The following is a 20307-nucleotide window of genomic DNA, read 5'->3' as shown; positions in this document are numbered from 1 at the left end:
TCATTATCTTCTCCATCTTCATTATCTTCTTCATTATCTTCTCCATCTTCATTATCTTATTCATCTTTATTATCTTCTTCATTATCTTTTCCATCTTCGTTATCTTCTCCATCTTCATTATCTTTTCCATCTTCATTATCTTATTCATCTTCATTATTTTCTCCATCTTTATTATCTTCTCCATCTTTATTATCTTCTCCATCTTCATTATCTTCTCCATCTTTATTATTTTCTCCATCTTGATTATCTTCTCCATCTTTATTATCTTTTCCATCTTCGTTTTCTTCTCCATCTTCATTACCTTATTCATCTTTATTATCTTCTCCATCTTCATTATCTTCTCCATCTTTATTATTTTCTCCATCTTGATTATCTTCTCCATCTTTATTATCTTCTCCATTTCCGTTATCTTCTCCATCTTTATTATCTTCTCCATCTTCATTATCTTCTCCATCTTTATTATTTTCTCCATCTTGATTATCTTCTCCATCTTTATTATCTTCTCCATTTCCGTTATCTTCTCCATCTTTATTATCTTCTCCATCTTCATTATCTTCTCCATCTTTATTATTTTCTCCATCTTGATTATCTTCTCCATCTTTATTATCTTTTCCATCTTCGTTTTCTTCTCCATCTTCATTACCATATTCATCTTTATTATCTTCTCCATCTTCATTATCTTCTTCATCTTCATTATCTTCTCCATGTTCATCATCTTCTCCATCTTTATTATCTTCTCCATCTTTATTATTTTCTCCATCTTCATTATCTTCTCCATCTTCATTATCTTCTCCATCTTTATTATCTTCTCCATCTTCATTATCTTCTACATCTTTATTATCTTCTCCATCTTTGTTATCTTCTCCATCTTCATTATCTTCTCCATCTTCATTATCTTATTCATCTTTATTATCTTCTTCATTATCTTTTCCATCTTCGTTATCTTCTCCATCTTCATTATCTTCTTCATCTTCATTATTTTCTCCATCTTTATTATCTTCTCCATCTTTATTATCTTCTCCATTTTTGTTATCTTCTCCATCTTTATTATCTTCTCCATCTTTGTTATCTTCTCCATCTTGATTATCTTCTCCATCTTTATTATCTTTTCCATCTTCGTTTTCTTCTCCATCTTCATTACCTTATTCATCTTTATTATCTTCTCCATCTTCATTATCTTCTTCATCTTCATTATCTTCTCCATGTTCATTATCTTCTCCATCTTCGTTATCTTCTTCATCTTTGTTATCTTCTCCATCTTTATTACCTTCTCCATCTTTATTATTTTCTCCATCTTCATTATCTTCTCCATCTTTAATATCTTCTTTATCTTCATTATCTTCTTCATCTTTGTTATCTTCTCCATCTTTAATATCTTCTCCATCTTCATTATCTTATTCATCTTTATTATCTTCTCCATCTTCATTACCTTCTCCATCTTTCTTATTTTCTCCATCTTCATTATCTTCTCCATCTTCATTATCTTCTCCATCTTCGTTATCTTTTTCTTCTTCGTTATCTTCTTCATCTTTGTTATCTTCTCCATCTTTAATATCTTCTCCATCTTCATTATCTTATTCATCTTTATTATCTTCTCCATCTTCATTATCTTCTCCATCTTTCTTATCTTCTCCATCTTCATTATCTTCTCCATCTTCATTATCTTTTCCATCCTCGTTATCTTCTTCTTCTTCGTTATTTTCTCCATCTTTATTATCTTCTCCATCTTCATTATCTTCTCCATCTTCATTATTTTATTCATCTTTATTATCTTCTCCATCTTCATTATCTTCTCCATCTTTATTATCTTCTCCATCTTCATTATCTTCTCCATCTTCATTATTTTATTCATCTTTATTATCTTCTCCATCTTCATTATCTTCTCCATCTTTCTTATCTTCTCCATCTTCATTATCTTATTCATCTTTATTATCTTCTCCATCTTCATTACCTTCTCCATCTTTCTTATTTTCTCCATCTTCATTATCTTCTCCATCTTCATTATCTTCTCCATCTTCGTTATCTTTTTCTTCTTCGTTATCTTCTTCATCTTTGTTATCTTCTCCATCTTTAATATCTTCTCCATCTTCATTATCTTATTCATCTTTATTATCTTCTCCATCTTCATTATCTTCTCCATCTTTCTTATCTTCTCCATCTTCATTATCTTCTCCATCTTCATTATCTTTTCCATCCTCGTTATCTTCTTCTTCTTCGTTATTTTCTCCATCTTTATTATCTTCTCCATCTTCATTATCTTCTCCATCTTCATTATTTTATTCATCTTTATTATCTTCTCCATCTTCATTATCTTCTCCATCTTTCTTATCTTCTCCATCTTCATTATCTTCTCCATCTTCATTATCTTATTTATCTTTATTATCTTCTCCATCTTCATTATCTTCTCCATCTTTCTTATCTTCTCCATCTTCATTATCTTTTCCATCTTCATTATCTTTTCCATCTTCATTATCTTTTCCATCTTCGTTATCTTCTTCTTCTTCGTTATTTTCTCCATCTTTATTATCTTCTCCATCTTCATTATCTTATTCATCTTTATTATCTTCTCCATCTTTAATATCTTTTCCATCTTCATTATCTTATTCATCTTTATTATCTTCTCCATCTTCATTATCTTCTCCATCTTTCTTATCTTCTCCATCTTCATTATCTTCTCCATCTTCATTATCTTCTCCATCTTCGTTATCTTCTTCTTCTTCGTTATCTTCTTCATCTTTGTTATCTTCTCCATCTTCATTATCTTATTCATCTTTATTATCTTCTCCATCCTCATTATCTTCTCCATCTTTCTTATCTTCTCCATCTTCATTATCTTCTCCATCTTCATTATCTTCTTCATCTTTGTTATCTTCTTCATCTTTGTTATCTTCTCCATCTTTAATATCTTCTCCATCTTCATTATCTTATTCATCTTTATTATCTTCTCCATCTTTCTTACCTTCCCCATCTTCATTATCTTCTCCATCTTCATTATCTTCTCCATCTTCATTATCTTCTTCATCTTTGTTATCTTCTCCATCTTTAATATCTTTTCCATCTTCATTATTTTATTCATCTTTATTATCTTCTCCATCTTCATTATCTTCTCCATCTTTCTTATCTTCTCCATCTTCATTATCTTCTCCATCTTTGTTATCTTCTTCATCTTCATTATTTTCTCCATCTTCATTATCTTCTTCATCTTCATTATCTTCTCCATCTTTATTATCTTCTCCATCTTCACTATCTTCTTCATCTTCATTATCTTCTCCTTCTTTATTATCTTTTCCATGTTCGTTATCTTTTCCATGTTCGTTTTCTTCTCCATCTTCATTATCTTATTCATCTTTATTATCTTCTCCATGTTCATTATCTTCTCCATCTTCATTATCTTCTTCATCTTTATTATCTTCTCTATCTTTATTATTTTCTCTATCTTTATTATCTTCTTCATCTTTATTATCTTCTCCATGTTCATTATCTTCTCCATCTTTGTTATCTTCTCCATCTTTATTATTTTCTCTATCTTTATTATCTTCTTCATCTTCCTTATCTTCTCTATCTTTATTATCTACTCCATGTTCCCTGTCATTACATGCTGTTAGTCAGCAGCCTTGATTCATTGGGGCACATTTACTAAAAGCAGTGCAGTCTGTACTATGTGCATTGTGTACTATGTGCTGTGTGTACTATGTGCAGTGTGTATTATGTGCAGGGGGTGTACTATGTGCAGTGTGTACTATGTGCATTGTGTACTATGTGCAGGGTGTACTATGTGCACTGTGTACTATGTGCAGGGTGTGTACTATGTGCAGTGTGTACTATGTGCAGTGTGTACTATGTGCAGGGGGTGTACTATGTGCATTGTGTACTATGTGCAGGGTTTGCTAAGTGCAGTGTGTACTTTGTGCTGGGGGTGTACTATGTGCAGAGGGTGTACTATGTGCAGTGTGTACTATGTACTGTGTGTACTATGTGCAGTGTGTACTATGTGCAGGGGGTGTGTACTTTGTGCCGGGGGTGTACTATGTGCTGTGTGTACTATTTGCAGTGGGTACTTTGTGCAGGGGGATGTACTATTGGCAGAGGGTGTACTATGTGCTGTGTGTACTATGTGCAGTGTGTACTATGTGCAGTTTTTACTTTGTGCAGTGTGTACTATGTGTAGTGTGTACTATGTGCTGTGTGTACTATGTGCAGTGTGTACTTTGTGCAGGGGGTGTACTATGTGCAGAGGGTGTACTATGTGCAGTGTGTACTATGTGCAGTGTGTACTATGTGCTGTGTGTACTATGTGCAGTGTGTACTATGTGCAGTGTGTACTATGTGCTGTGTTTACTATGTGCAGTGTGTACTTTGTGCAGGGGGTGTACTATGTGCAGAGGGTGTACTATGTGCAGTGTGTACTATGTGCAGTGTGTACTTTGTGCAGGGGGTGTACTATGTGCAGAGGGTGTACTATGTGCAGTGTGTACTATGTGCAGTGTGTACTATGTGCTGTGTGTACTATGTGCAGAGGGTGTACTATGTGCAGGGGGTGTACTATGTGCAGAGGGTGTACTATGTGCAGTGTGTACTATGTGCTGTGTGTACTATGTGCAGTGTGTACTATGTGCAGTGTGTACTTTGTGCAGGGGGTGTACTATGTGCAGAGGGTGTACTATGTGCAGTGTGTACTATGTGCAGTGTGTACTATGTGCTGTGTGTACTATGTGCAGGGTGTACTATGTGCAGTGTGTACTATGTGCAGTGTGAGTACTATGTGCAGTGTATACTATGTGCAGGGTGTACTATGTGCAGGGTGTACTATGTGCAGTGTGTACTATGTGCAGGGTGTACTAAGTGCAGTGTGTACTATGTGCAGTGTGTGTACTATGTGCAGGGGGTGTACTATGTGCAGTTTGTAATACGTGCAGGGTGTACTATGTGCAGTTTGTACTACGTGTAGTGTGTACTATGTGCAGTGTGTACTATGTGCAGGAGGTGTGTACTATGTGCAGTGTCCTGTGTATAGTGCAGGAGGCGACAGATTCAGATTTCTGGTGTAGGTTCATCATGAATCCGGCGCCCCCTTCACTGCCCCGACAGAGGGCACCACTTTTTTTGGTGCACCTTTAACACCAATTCTGTTGGACAGCACCCTGAGCACCAGACGGACGCCTCTACAATGCAGAAATTAGTGTTGCATGAAGAATAGTGCAGCCGCGACACAAAAGGGTCACGTGTTACACAAATGCGGTGCAGACCTGCACAGCAATAATCCGACTGCTGGAGGAGGAAAAAGATGGGGAGTAAGGAGAAGCTTCTATCAATTCTCTGTCCCTTCCTAGAAGCAGAAGAGGCTTAAAGGCTCCTGAAGTCCATGACAGGGGAGAGGAGCTGCTTCATGGGAAGGAGTATCTTATGTGCCCCCATACATCCCCATGGACTCTACCTTAACACACAGTCAACCGGCTGCCTCCCCATGATCCCAGAGCTCCCTTATACCACCCCATGTAATATCAAGCCCAGACACTGAGCCCCAACTTCTAGCAATACTGTACTAGGCTACACTATTATGTACTAGGCTACACTATTATGTACTAGGCTACACTATTATGTACTAGGCTACACTATAATGTACTAGGCTACACTATTATGTACTAGGCTACAATATTATAGAGTGGTTAGGTGCACATAAAGCTGTGAATATCAAAGGTGACAGATTTAATCATTTGTGGCAGCCATTGGACATATTTGAATACTGACTGGTGACAGCGATTACAATACACTGAGGACTGACTGGTGGCAGCGATTATGCCAGACTGAGGACTGACTGGTGGCAGTGATTATACTAGACTGAGGACTGACTGGTGGTAGTGATTACACTAGACTGAGGACTGACTGGTGGCAGTGATGACACTAGACTGAGGACTGACTGGTGGCAGTGATTATACTAGACTGAGGACTGACTGGTGGTAGTGATTACACTAGACTGAGGACTGACTGGTGGCAGTGATGACACTAGACTGAGGACTGACTGGTGGCAGTGATTATACTAGACTGAGGACTGACTGGTGGCAGCGATTATTCTAGACTGAGGACTGACTGGTGGCAGTGATTACACTAGACTGAGGACTGACTGGTGGTAGTGATTACACTAGACTGAGGACTGACTGGTGGCAGTGATTACACTAGACTGAGGACTGACTGGTGGTAGTGATTACACTAGACTGAGGACTGACTGGTGGCAGTGATTACACTAGACTGAGGACTGACTGGTGGTAGTGATTATACTAGACTGAGGACTGACTGGTGGCAGTGATTATACTAGACTGAGGACTGACTGGTGGTAGTGATTACACTAGACTGAGGACTGACTGGTGGCAGTGATTACACTAGACTGAGGACTGACTGGTGGTAGTGATTATACTAGACTGAGGACTGACTGGTGGCAGTGATTATACTAGACTGAGGACTGACTGGTGGCAGTGATTACACTAGAATGAGGACTGACTGGTGGTAGTGATTACACTAGACTGAGGACTGACTGGTGGCAGTGATTACACTAGACTGAGGACTGACTGGTGGCAGTGATTACACTAGACTGAGGACTGACTGGTGGCAGCGATTATGCTAGACTGAGGACTGACTGGTGGCAGTGATTATGCTAGACTGAGGACTGACTGGTGGCAGTGATTACACTAGAATGGGGACTGACTGGTGGTAGTGATTACACTAGACTGAGGACTGACTGGTGGCAGTGATTACACTAGACTGAGGACTGACTGGTGGCAGTGATTACACTAGACTGAGGACTGACTGGTGGCAGTGATTATACTAGACTGAGGACTGACTGGTGGCAGTGATTATAATAGACTGAGGACTGACTGGTGGCAGTTATTAAACTAGACTGAGGACTGACTGGTGGCAGGGATCCTACTAGACTGAGGACGCACTGGTGGTAATGATTACACTAGACTGAGGACTGACTGGTGGCAGTGGTTATACTAGATTGAGGATTGAATGTTAACAGTGATTATATTAGAATGAGGACTCACTGGTGGCAGTGATTATACTAGACTGAGGACTGACTGGTGGCATTGATTGTAGTAAACTGAGGACTGACTGGTGGCAGTGATTATACTAGACTGAGAACTGGCTGGTGGCAGGGATTATACTAGACTGATGACTGACTGGTGGCAAGTGATTATACAAGACTGAGGACTGACTGGTGGTAGTTATTATACTAGACTGAGGACTGACTGGTGGTAGTGATTATACTAGACTGAGGACTGACTAGTGGCAGTGATTATACTAGACTATGTACTGACTGGTGGCAGTGATTATACTAGACTGGGGACTGATTGGTGGCAGTGATTATAGTTGACTGAGGACTAAATGGTGGCCGGGATTATACTAGACTGAGGACTGACTTGTGACAGTGATTACACTACACTGAGGACTGACTGGTGGTAGTGATTACACTAGACTGAGGACTGACTGGTGGCAGTGATTATACTAGACTGAGGACTGACTGGTGGCAGTGATTACACTAGACTGAGGACTGACTGGTGGCAGTGATTATACTAGACTGAGGACTGACTGGTGGTAGTGATTATACTAGACTGAGGAATGACTGGTGGCAGTGATTATACTAGACTGAGGACTGACTGGTGGCAGGGATTATACTAGACTGAGGACTGACTGGTGGCAGTGATTATAGTTGACTGAGGACTGACTGGTGGCCGGGATTATACTAGACTGAGGACTGACTGGTGACAGCGATTACAATACACTGAGGACTGACTGGTGGTAGTGATTATACTAGACTGAGGACTGACTGGTGGTAGTGATTATACTAGACTGAGGACTGACTGGTGGTAGTGATTATACTAGACTGAGGACTGACTGGTGGCAGTGATTATACTAGACTAAGTACTGACTGGTGGCAGTGATTACACTAGACTGAGGACTGACTGGTGACAGTGATTATACTAGACTGAGGACTGACTGGTGGTAGTGATTACACAAGACTGAGGAGTGACTGGTGGCAGTGATTATAGTAGACTGAGGACTGACTGGTGGCAGTGATTATACTAGACTGAGGACTGACTGGTGGCTGTGATTATACTAGACTGAGGAATGACTGGTGGCAGTGATTATAGTTGACTGAGGACTGACTGGTGGCAGTGATTATAGTTGACTGAGGACTGACTGGTGACCGGGATTATACTAGACTGAGGACTGACTGGTGACAGTGATTACACTACACTGAGGACTGACTGGTGTTAGTGATTATACTAGACTGAGGACTGACTGGTGGTAGTGATTATACTAGACTGAGGACTGGCTGGTAGCTGTGATTATACTAGACTGAGGACTGGCTGGTGTTAGTGATTACACTAGACTGAGGACTGACTGGTGGCAGTGATTATACTAGACTGAGGACTGGCTGGTAGCTGTGATTATACTAGACTGAGGAATGACTGGCCGCAGGGATTATACTAGACTGAGGACTGACTGGCGGCAGTGATTATAGTTGACTGAGGACTGACTGGTGGCCGGGATTATACTAGACTGAGGACTGACTGGTGGCAGTGATTACACTACACTGAGGACTGACTGGTGTTAGTGATTACACTAGACTGAGGACTGACTGGTGGCAGTGATTATACTAGACTGAGGACTGGCTGGTAGCTGTGATTATACTAGACTGAGGAATGACTGGCCGCAGGGATTATACTAGACTGAGGACTGACTGGCGGCAGTGATTATAGTTGACTGAGGACTGACTGGTGGCCGGGATTATACTAGACTGAGGGCTGACTGGTGACAGTGATTACACTAGACTGAGGACTGACTGGTGGCAGTGATTAAACTAGACTTAGGACTGACTGGTGGCAGTGATTACACTAGACTGAGGACTGACTGGTGGTGGTGATTACACTAGACTGAGGACTGACTGGTGGCAGTGATTACACTAGACTGAGGACTGACTGGTGGCAGCGATTATGCTAGACTGAGGACTGACTGGTGGCAGCGATTATGCTAGACTGAGGACTGACTGGTGGCAGTGATTACACAAGACTGAGGACTGACTGGTGGCAGTGATTACACTAGACTGAGGACTGACTGGTGGCAGTGATTATACTAGACTGAGGACTGACTGTTGGTAGTGATTACACTAGACTGAGGACTGACTGGTGGCAGTGATTATACTAGACTGAGGACTGACTGGTGGCAGTGATTATAATAGACTGAGGACTGACTGGTGGCAGTGGTTATACTAGATTGAGGATTGAATGTTAACAGTGATTATACTAGAATGAGGACTCACTGGTGACAGTGATTATATTAGACTGAGGACTGACTGGTGGCATTGATTGTAGTAAACTGAGGACTGACTGGTGGCAGTGATTATACTAGACTGAGAACTGGCTGGTGGCAGGGATTATACTAGACTGATGACTGACTGGTGGCAGTGATTATACAAGACTGAGGACTGACTGGTGGCAGTGATTATACTAGACTTAGGACTGACTGGTGGCAGTGATTATACTAGACTATGTACTGACTGGTGGCAGTGATTATACTAGACTGGGGACTGATTGTTGGCAGTGATTATAGTTGACTGTGGACTGACTGGTGGCCGGGATTATACTAGACTGAGGACTGACTGGTGACAGCGATTACAATACACTGAGGACTTACTGGTGGTAGTGATTATACTAGACTGAGGACTGACTGGTGGCAGTGATTATACTAGACTGAGGACTGACTGGTGGTAGTGATTACACTAGACTGAGGACTGACTGGTGGCAGTGATTATACTAGACTGAGGACTGACTTGTGACAGTGATTACACTACACTGAGGACTGACTGGTGGCAGTGATTATACTAGACTGAGGACTGACTGGTGGTAGTGATTACACAAGACTGAGGAGTGACTGGTGGCAGTGATTATACTAGACTGAGGACTGACTGGTGGCTGTGATTATACTAGACTGAGGACTGACTGGTGGCAGTGATTATAGTTGACTGAGGACTGACTGGTGACCGGGATTATACTAGACTGAGGACTGACTGGTGACAGTGATTACACTACACTGAGGACTGACTGGTGGTAGTGATTATACAAGACTGAGGACTGACTGGTGGTAGTGATTACACTAGACTGATAACTGACTGGTGGCAGTGATTAAACTAGACTTAGGACTGACTGGTGGCAGTGATTACACTAGACTGAGGACTGACTGGTGGTGGTGATTACACTAGACTGAGGACTGACTGGTGGCAGTGATTACACTAGACTGAGGACTGACTGGTGGCAGCGATTATGCTAGACTGAGGACTGACTGGTGGCAGCGATTATGCTAGACTGAGGACTGACTGGTGGCAGTGATTACACAAGACTGAGGACTGACTGGTGGCAGTGATTACACTAGACTGAGGACTGACTGGTGGCAGTGATTATACTAGACTGAGGACTGACTGTTGGTAGTGATTACACTAGACTGAGGACTGACTGGTGGCAGTGATTATACTAGACTGAGGACTGACTGGTGGCAGTGATTATAATAGACTGAGGACTGACTGGTGGCAGTGGTTATACTAGATTGAGGATTGAATGTTAACAGTGATTATACTAGAATGAGGACTCACTGGTGACAGTGATTATATTAGACTGAGGACTGACTGGTGGCATTGATTGTAGTAAACTGAGGACTGACTGGTGGCAGTGATTATACCAGACTGAGAACTGGCTGGTGGCAGGGATTATACTAGACTGATGACTGACTGGTGGCAGTGATTATACAAGACTGAGGACTGACTGGTGGCAGTGATTATACTAGACTTAGGACTGACTGGTGGCAGTGATTATACTAGACTATGTACTGACTGGTGGCAGTGATTATACTAGACTGGGGACTGATTGTTGGCAGTGATTATAGTTGACTGTGGACTGACTGGTGGCCGGGATTATACTAGACTGAGGACTGACTGGTGACAGCGATTACAATACACTGAGGACTTACTGGTGGTAGTGATTATACTAGACTGAGGACTGACTGGTGGTAGTGATTATACTAGACTGAGGACTGACTGGTGGCAGTGATTATACTAGACTGAGGACTGACTTGTGACAGTGATTACACTACACTGAGGACTGACTGGTGGCAGTGATTATACTAGACTGAGGACTGACTGGTGGTAGTGATTACACAAGACTGAGGAGTGACTGGTGGCAGTGATTATACTAGACTGAGGACTGACTGGTGGCTGTGATTATACTAGACTGAGGACTGACTGGTGGCAGTGATTATAGTTGACTGAGGACTGACTGGTGACCGGGATTATACTAGACTGAGGACTGACTGGTGACAGTGATTACACTACACTGAGGACTGACTGGTGGTAGTGATTATACAAGACTGAGGACTGACTGGTGGTAGTGATTACACTAGACTGATAACTGACTGGTGGCAGTGATTATACAAGACTGAGGACTGACTGGTGGCAGGGATTATACTAGACTGAGGACTGACTGGTGGTAGTGATTATACTAGAATGAGGACTGACTGGTGGTAGTGATTACACTAGACTGAGGACTGACTGGTGGCAGTGATTATACTAGACTGAGGACTGACTGGTGGTAGTGATTATACTAGACTGAGGACTGGCTGGTAGCTGTGATTATACTAGACTGAGGAATGACTGGCCGCAGGGATTATACTAGACTGAGGACTGACTGGCGGCAGTGATTATAGTTGACTGAGGACTGACTGGTGGCCGGGATTATACTAGACTGAGGACTGACTGGTGACAGTGATTACACTAGACTGAGGACTGACTGGTGGTAGTGATTACACTAGACTGAGGACTGACTGGTGGCAGTGATTATACTAGACTGAGGACTGACTGGTGGCAGTGATTACACTAGACTGAGGACTGACTGGTGGTAGTGATTACACTAGACTGAGGACTGACTGGTGGCAGTGATTACACTAGACTGAGGACTGACTGGTGGCAGTGATTACACTAGACTGAGGACTGACTGGTGGCAGCGATTATGCTAGACTGAGGACTGACTGGTGGCAGCGATTATACTAGACTGAGGACTGACTGGTGGCCGGGATTATACTAGACTGAGGACTGACTGGTGGCAGTGATTATACTAGACTGAGGACTGACTGGTGGCAGCGATTATGCTAGACTGAGGACTGACTGGTGGCAGCGATTATACTAGACTGAGGACTGACTGGTGGCAGTGATTATACTAGACTGAGGACTGACTGGTGGCAGTGATTATAATAGACTGAGGACTGACTGGTGGCAGTGGTTATACTAGATTGAGGATTGAATGTTAACAGTGATTATACTAGAATGAGGACTCACTGGTGACAGTGATTATACTAGACTGAGGACTGACTGGTGGCATTGATTGTAGTAAACTGAGGACTGACTGGTGGCAGTGATTATACTAGACTGAGAACTGGCTGGTGGCAGGGATTATACTAGACTGATGACTGACTGGTGGCAGTGATTATACAAGACTGAGGACTGACTGGTGGCAGTGATTATACTAGACTGAGGACTGACTAGTGGCAGTGATTATACTAGACTTAGGACTGACTGGTGGCAGTGATTATACTAGACTATGTACTGACTGGTGGCAGTGATTATACTAGACTGAGGACTGACTGGTGGCAGAGATTATACTAGACTGAGGACTAAATGGTGGCCGGGATTATACTAGACTGAGGACTAACTGGTGGTAGTGATTACACTAGACTGAGGAGTGACTAGTGGCAGCGATTATACTAGACTTAGGACTGACTGGTGGCAGTGATTATACTAGACTATGTACTGACTGGTGGCAGTGCTTATACTAGACTGGGGACTGATTGGTGGCAGTGATTAAAGTTGACTGAGGACTGACTGGTGGCCGGGATTATACTAGACTGAGGACTGACTGGTGGTAGTGATTACACTAGACTGAGGAGTGACTAGTGGCAGCGATTATACTAGACTTAGGACTGACTGGTGGCAGTGATTACACTAGACTGAGGACTGACTAGTGGCAGTTATTATACTAGACTTAGGACTGACTGGTGGCAGTGATTATACTAGACTATGTACTGACTGGTGGCAGTGATTATACTAGACTGGGGACTGATTGGTGGCAGTGATTAAAGTTGACTGAGGACTAAATGGTGGCAGTGATTACACTAGACTGAGGACTGACTGGTGGCAGGGATTATACTAGACTGGGGACTGACTGGTGGTAGTGATTACACTACACTGAGGACTGACTGGTGGCAGTGATTATAGTTGACTGAGGACTGACTGGTGGCCGGGATTATACTAGACTGAGGACTGACTGGTGACAGCGATTACAATACACTAAGGACTGACTGGTGGTAGTGATTATACTAGACTGAGGACTGACTGGTGGTAGTGATTATACTAGACTGAGGACTGACTGGTGGCAGTGATTATACAAGACTGAGGACTGACTTGTGACAGTGATTACACTACACTGAGGACTGACTGGTGGCAGTGATTATACTAGACTGAGGACTGACTGGTTGTAGTGATTACACAAGACTGAGGAGTGACTGGTGGCAGTGATTACACTAGACTGAGGACTGACTGGTGGCAGTGATTATAGTTGACTGAGGACTGACTGGTGGCCGGAATTATACTAGACTTAGGACTGACTGGTGACAGTGATTATAGTTGACTGAGGACTGACTGGTGGCCGGAATTATACTAGACTTAGGACTGACTGGTGGCAGCGATTACACTAGACTGAGGACTGACTGGTGGCAGTGATTATACTAGACTGAGGACTGACTGGTGGTAGTGATTACACTAGACTGAGGACTGACTGGTGGCAGTGATTATACTAGACTGAGGACTGACTGGTGGCAGTGATTATACTAGACTGAGGACTGACTGGTGGTAGTGATTACACTAGACTGAGGACTGACTGATGGCAGTGATTACACTAGACTGAGGACTGACTGGTGGCAGCGAATATGCTAGACTGAGGACTGACTGGTGGCAGCGATTATGCTAGACTGAGGACTGACTGGTGGCAGTGATTACACTAGACTGAGGACTGACTGGTGGCAGTGATTATACTAGACTGAGGACTGACTGGTGGCATTGATTATAATAGACTGAGGACTGACTGGTGGCAGTGATTAAACTAGACTGAAGACTGACTGGTGGCAGTGATTAAACTAGACTGAGGACTGACTGGTGGCAGGGATCCTACTAGACTGAGGACGCACTGGTGGTAATGATTACACTAGACTGAGGACTGACTGGTGGCAGCGATTACACTAGACTGAGGACTGACTGGTGGCAGTGATTATACTAGACTGAGGACTGACTGGTGGTAGTGATTACACTAGACTGAGGACTGACTGGTGGCAGTGATTATACTAGACTGAGGACTGACTGGTGGCAGTGATTATACTAGACTGAGGACTGACTGGTGGTAGTGATTACACTAGACTGAGGACTGACTGATGGCAGTGATTACACTAGACTGAGGACTGACTGGTGGCAGCGAATATGCTAGACTGAGGACTGACTGGTGGCAGCGATTATGCTAGACTGAGGACTGACTGGTGGCAGTGATTACACTAGACTGAGGACTGACTGGTGGCAGTGATTATACTAGACTGAGGACTGACTGGTGGCATTGATTATAATAGACTGAGGACTGACTGGTGGCAGTGATTAAACTAGACTGAAGACTGACTGGTGGCAGTGATTAAACTAGACTGAGGACTGACTGGTGGCAGGGATCCTACTAGACTGAGGACGCACTGGTGGTAATGATTACACTAGACTGAGGACTGACTGGTGGCAGGGATTATACTAGACTGAGGACTGACTGGTGGCAGTGATTATAGTTGACTGAGGACTGACTGGTGGCCGGGATTATACTAGACTGAGGACATACTGGTGACAGCGATTACAATACACTGAGGACTGACTGATGGTAGTGATTATACTAGACTGAGGACTGACTGGTGGCAGTGATTATACTAGACTGAGGACTGACTTGTGACAGTCATTACACTACTCTGGGGACTGACTGGTGGCAGTGATTATACTAGACTGAGGACTGACTGGTGGTAGTAATTATACTAGACTGAGGACTGACTGGTGGCAGGGATTATACTAGACTGAGGACGGACTAGTGGCAGTGATTATACTAGACTCAGGACTGACTGGTGGCAGTGATTACACTAGACTGAGGACTGACTGGTGGCAGTGATTACACTAGACTGAGGACTGACTGGTGGCAGCGATTATGCTAGACTGAGGACTGACTGGTGGCAGCGATTATGCTAGACTGAGGACTGACTGGTGGCAGTGATTATAATAGACTGAGGACTGACTGGTGGCAGTGATTATACTAGGCTGAGACCTGACTGGCGACAGTGATTATACTAGATTGAGGATTGAATGTTAACAGTGATTATACTAGAATGATGACTCACTGGTGACAGTGATTATACTAGACTGAGGACTGACTGGTGGCATTGATTGTAGTAAACTGAGGACTGACTGGTGGCAGTGATTATACTAGACTGAGAACTGGCTGGTGGCAGGGATTATACTAGACTGATGACTGACTGGTGGCAGTGATTATACAAGACTGAGGACTGACTGGTGGCAGTGATTATACTAGACTGAGGACTGACTAGTGGCAGTGATTATACTACACTTAGGACTGACTGGTGGCAGTGATTATACTAGACTATGTACTGACTGGTGGCAGTGATTATACTAGACTGGGGACTGATTGGTGGCAGTGATTATAGTTGACTGAGGACTAAATGGTGGCCGGGATTATACTAGACTGAGGACTGACTGGTGGTAGTGATTACACTAGACTGAGGAGTGACTGGTGGCAGTGATTATACTAGACTGAGGACTGACTGGTGGCAGTGATTATACTAGACTGAGGACTGACTGGTGGCAGGGATTATACTAGACTGAGGACTGACTGGTGGCAGTGATTATAGTTGACTGAGGACTGACTGGTGGTAGTGATTATACAGGACTTAGGACTGACTGGTGGCAGTGATTATACTAGACTGAGGACTGACTGGTGGCAGTGATTATACTAGACTGAGGACTGACTGGTGGCAGTGATTATAGTTGACTGAGGACTGACTGGTGGCAGTGATTATAGTTGACTGAGGACTGACTGGTGACCGGGATTATACTAGACTGAGTACTGACTGGTGACAGTGATTACACTACACTGAGGACTGACTGGTGGTAGTGATTATACTAGACTGAGGACTGACTGGTGGTAGTGATTACACTAGACTGAGGACTGACTGGTGGCAGTGATTATACTAGACTGAGGACTGACTGGTGGTAGTGATTATACTAGACTGAGGAGTGACTGGTGGCAGTGATTATACTAGACTGAGGACTGACTGGTGGCAGTGATTATACTAGACTGAGGACTGACTGGTGGCTGTGATTATACTAGACTGAGGAATGACTGGTGGCAGTGATTATAGTTGACTGAGGACTGACTGGTGGCAGTGATTATAGTTGACTGAGGACTGACTGGTGACCGGGATTATACTAGACTGAGTACTGACTGGTGACAGTGATTACACTACACTGAGGACTGACTGGTGGTAGTGATTATACTAGACTGAGGACTGACTGGTGGTAGTGATTACACTAGACTGTGGACTGACTGGTGGCAGTGATTATACTAGACTGAGGACTGACTGGTGGTAGTGATTATACTAGACTGAGGAGTGACTGGTGGCAGTGATTATACTAGACTGAGGACTGACTGGTGGCAGTGATTATACTAGACTGAGGACTGGCTGGTAGCTGTGATTATACTAGACTGAGGAATGACTGGCCGCAGGGATTATACTAGACTGAGGACTGACTGGTGACAGTGATTATAGTTGACTGAGGACTGACTGGTGGCCGGGATTATACTAGACTTAGGACTGACTGGTGGCAGTGACTACACTAGACTGAGGACTGACTGGTGGTAGTGATTACACTAGACTGAGGACTGACTGGTGGCAGTGATTATACTAGACTGAGGACTGACTGGTGGCAGTGATTACACTAGACTGAGGACTGACTGGTGGCAGCGATTATGCTAGACTGAGGACTGACTGGTGGCAGCGATTATGCTAGACTGAGGACTGACTGGTGGCAGTGATTACACTAGACTGAGGACTGACTGGTGGCAGTGATTATACTAGACTGAGGACTGACTGGTGGCATTGATTATAATAGACTGAGGACTGACTGGTGGCAGTGATTAAACTAGACTGAAGACTGACTGGTGGCAGTGATTAAACTAGACTGAGGACTGACTGGTGGCAGGGATCCTACTAGACTGAGGACGCACTGGTGGTAATGATTACACTAGACTGAGGACTGACTGGTGGCAGGGATTATACTAGACTGAGGACTGACTGGTGGCAGTGATTATAGTTGACTGAGGACTGACTGGTGGCCGGGATTATACTAGACTGAGGACTTACTGGTGACAGCGATTACAATACACTGAGGACTGACTGGTGGTAGTGATTATACTAGACTGAGGAGTGACTGGTGGTAGTGATTATACTAGACTGAGGACTGACTGGTGGTAGTGATTATACTAGACTGAGGACTGACTGGTGGTAGTAATTATACTAGACTGAGGACTGACTGGTGGCAGGGATTATACTAGACTCAGAGGGATGTATAGGTTTGAAAAAACCGGGTTGGTATAAGACGCGCTGCCCCAATTGAGTTGTATCCGACACGGTAGTGGAGTGCAAGGTATTATTTATTTAGAGGATAAAAAGGACTACGCGTTTCGGGGGTGGTCTACCCCCTTCCTCAGGTCCGTGATAATTGCTAGGCAAAACAACATGATAAAAACTAGTTTAGAGTATATATACATATAAAAGATGATGTTTGTTTTTTTGAAAAGATTATATAAAGAGTAAAAACGTGTCTATAAAGTACAGGTCATTTCGTCGTTTCTTGGTGGAATAAATTCATATCATACAAGTACTGACAAAAATAATTCATAATTGATAGTATCAAGGAAATACATAAACAGGAAATTCATAGTAATATGTAAAAGAAAATTCATAAAAAGAAAATACATGTGGTGCATGTAGGGACGTCTGAATATAAATAATATAAAATGTGGTAATAGGGTAAACTGTATAGAATATATAAAATATAATATATAAAAATGTAATATATAAAATATCATGCAGGTATGGGGTGGTGGAGAAAAAGATAGTGTAGAGCAGGCGGGATTCCATACTATAGTGGATGCGTGGAACAGATGGGTTTGTGATGCAGATGAATTGGGTAATAGGGAGATGGGTTAATGATATAGTGTGGTGTACAAGTTCCTCTCCCAAAGGGAACTACAGTCCCTAAAAAACCCTCCACTTCCATCTACTAAGGAAAGGGTTTATATTAATAAGAACTATAGAAAAAACTCCGAAATGAAAAACAGTCAGAAACACAAACCACACAACAACCCAAACTCAGACAGCCCTTGGGCAACTGCCAACATATGTCCCACCAACAACAAGGGAAACACAGAGATATCCCCCACACCAAAAACGTTACCTAACAAAACCCACAACATCATAAACCACACACCAATTGACCCATCACAACTTTCAGTATACGACGAAGCAGACACACCACCCACTGAACATCCCATCCCCACAACACCCAATGAAGAGATCACAATATCATCCGATGACACACAGACCACAGTTATTTCACCCGACAACCGATACATCGGGAGAAGAAGAGATAGCAACGACTTAACATCGGCCGACTCCACAAGCTCTCTTTCTTTTTTAGAGCTACCCCCCACCCTGAGAGATTCACCGCGAATCACAACAGGGGGGGACACATTAGTCATACCGATACAGAGCCCAAAAGCGACCTATGCGTTGTTCACCCCAATGACAACCCGAACCAAAAGAAAAGAAAGACCAGAGGAAAGAGAGGAGGGAAACACAACCAAAAAAAACAAAAACAAAAAGAGACCTTAGCAGCTAAATCCAAAGAACAACAAAAAATCGAAATTTTTAACCTCTCCTCCCACATACTCACAACACAAGAAACAGAACTACTCCATAAAGGCCTCTCCTTCTGCCCATCCTCCAAGTCGAACGAATTTAACCTTTTTTTAGACCTTAACCGTTTCACCAGAAAACTCACCCTAATGCGTCACTTTGCCATCAACAAGAATAAAATTCTTCTAGATAATAATACCACCGAGACCACGGACAATACCACCACCGACCCATACATTCATACCGACCTCAAACCACAATCAGACTTCAACCCCATACACAACCGAGGCCCTCACATAGAAACCTTCTACACATCAGTCTCCACCACCCTCAGAACAATAGACCGGTCAAAACAAACCACCACTCGCCACAACCTCAAACCTGGAGAAAGAAAAGCATTAAAAACACTCACACAAAACACCACAATAGTAATCAAGCCAGCAGATAAAGGGGGCGGCACAGTGATCCTGGATAAAACAGACTATATCGCAGAGAGCCAAAAAATACTATCAGACACCAAATACTATAAAAAACTCACCCATGATCCAAAACAGGAACACCTTAATCTTCTATCCATTCTAATCAACCAAGCTTCCACACAGGGCATCCTAACAAAAAAAGAAAAAAAGTACATCATCCCAAAAAACCCACGTACAGCCCTGTTCTACTATCTGCCCAAAATCCACAAAAACCCGAAGAAACCACCAGGCCGTCCGATTATATCAGGAATCAACTCCGTCACATCAAACCTCTCTGAATACATCGACATCCTGTTACAAAAATTTGTCACAACCCTCCCCACCTATCTCAGAGACTCGGCACAGCTTATTATTGAACTAGACAAAATACAGTGGCAGTCTGATTTCATCCTGATCACTATGGATGTTTCCTCACTTTACACTAACATCTCACACACTCTGGGCATAGAAGCAATAAAACATACTCTCCATACAGATCCATCAATCCCTCCGACACAGATCACATTCATTCTCGACAGCATTCTTTTCATTCTGGAACACAACACTTTCACATTCCAACAGGACATCTACTCACAGGTCAGGGGGACAGCCATGGGGACAAGATTTGCACCTAGTTATGCAAACATATTTATGGGCCGTTTCGAACATACCCACATTGTAGGCAACACCAACTACAGTCACTTGATCCATTTTTTTAGAAGGTACATAGACGACCTCTTCATTA

The 20307-nt window shown here is 43.0% G+C and overlaps 1 protein-coding gene across 1 annotated transcript in view; it reads left to right on the top strand.

Annotated features, from left to right (window-relative positions):
- The window catches only part of LOC140076241 (serine protease 27-like), a 61899-nt gene that overhangs the window by 944 nt on the left and 40648 nt on the right, over nucleotides 1-20307 (top strand). The window lies entirely within an intron of this gene.

The sequence above is a fragment of the Engystomops pustulosus genome, chromosome 8 (assembly GCF_040894005.1).
Source record: "Engystomops pustulosus chromosome 8, aEngPut4.maternal, whole genome shotgun sequence".
Lineage (NCBI taxonomy): Eukaryota > Metazoa > Chordata > Amphibia > Anura > Leptodactylidae > Engystomops > Engystomops pustulosus.
The sequence above is the reverse complement of the archived record's forward strand: the minus strand, read 5'-3'. Positions and strand labels throughout refer to the sequence as shown.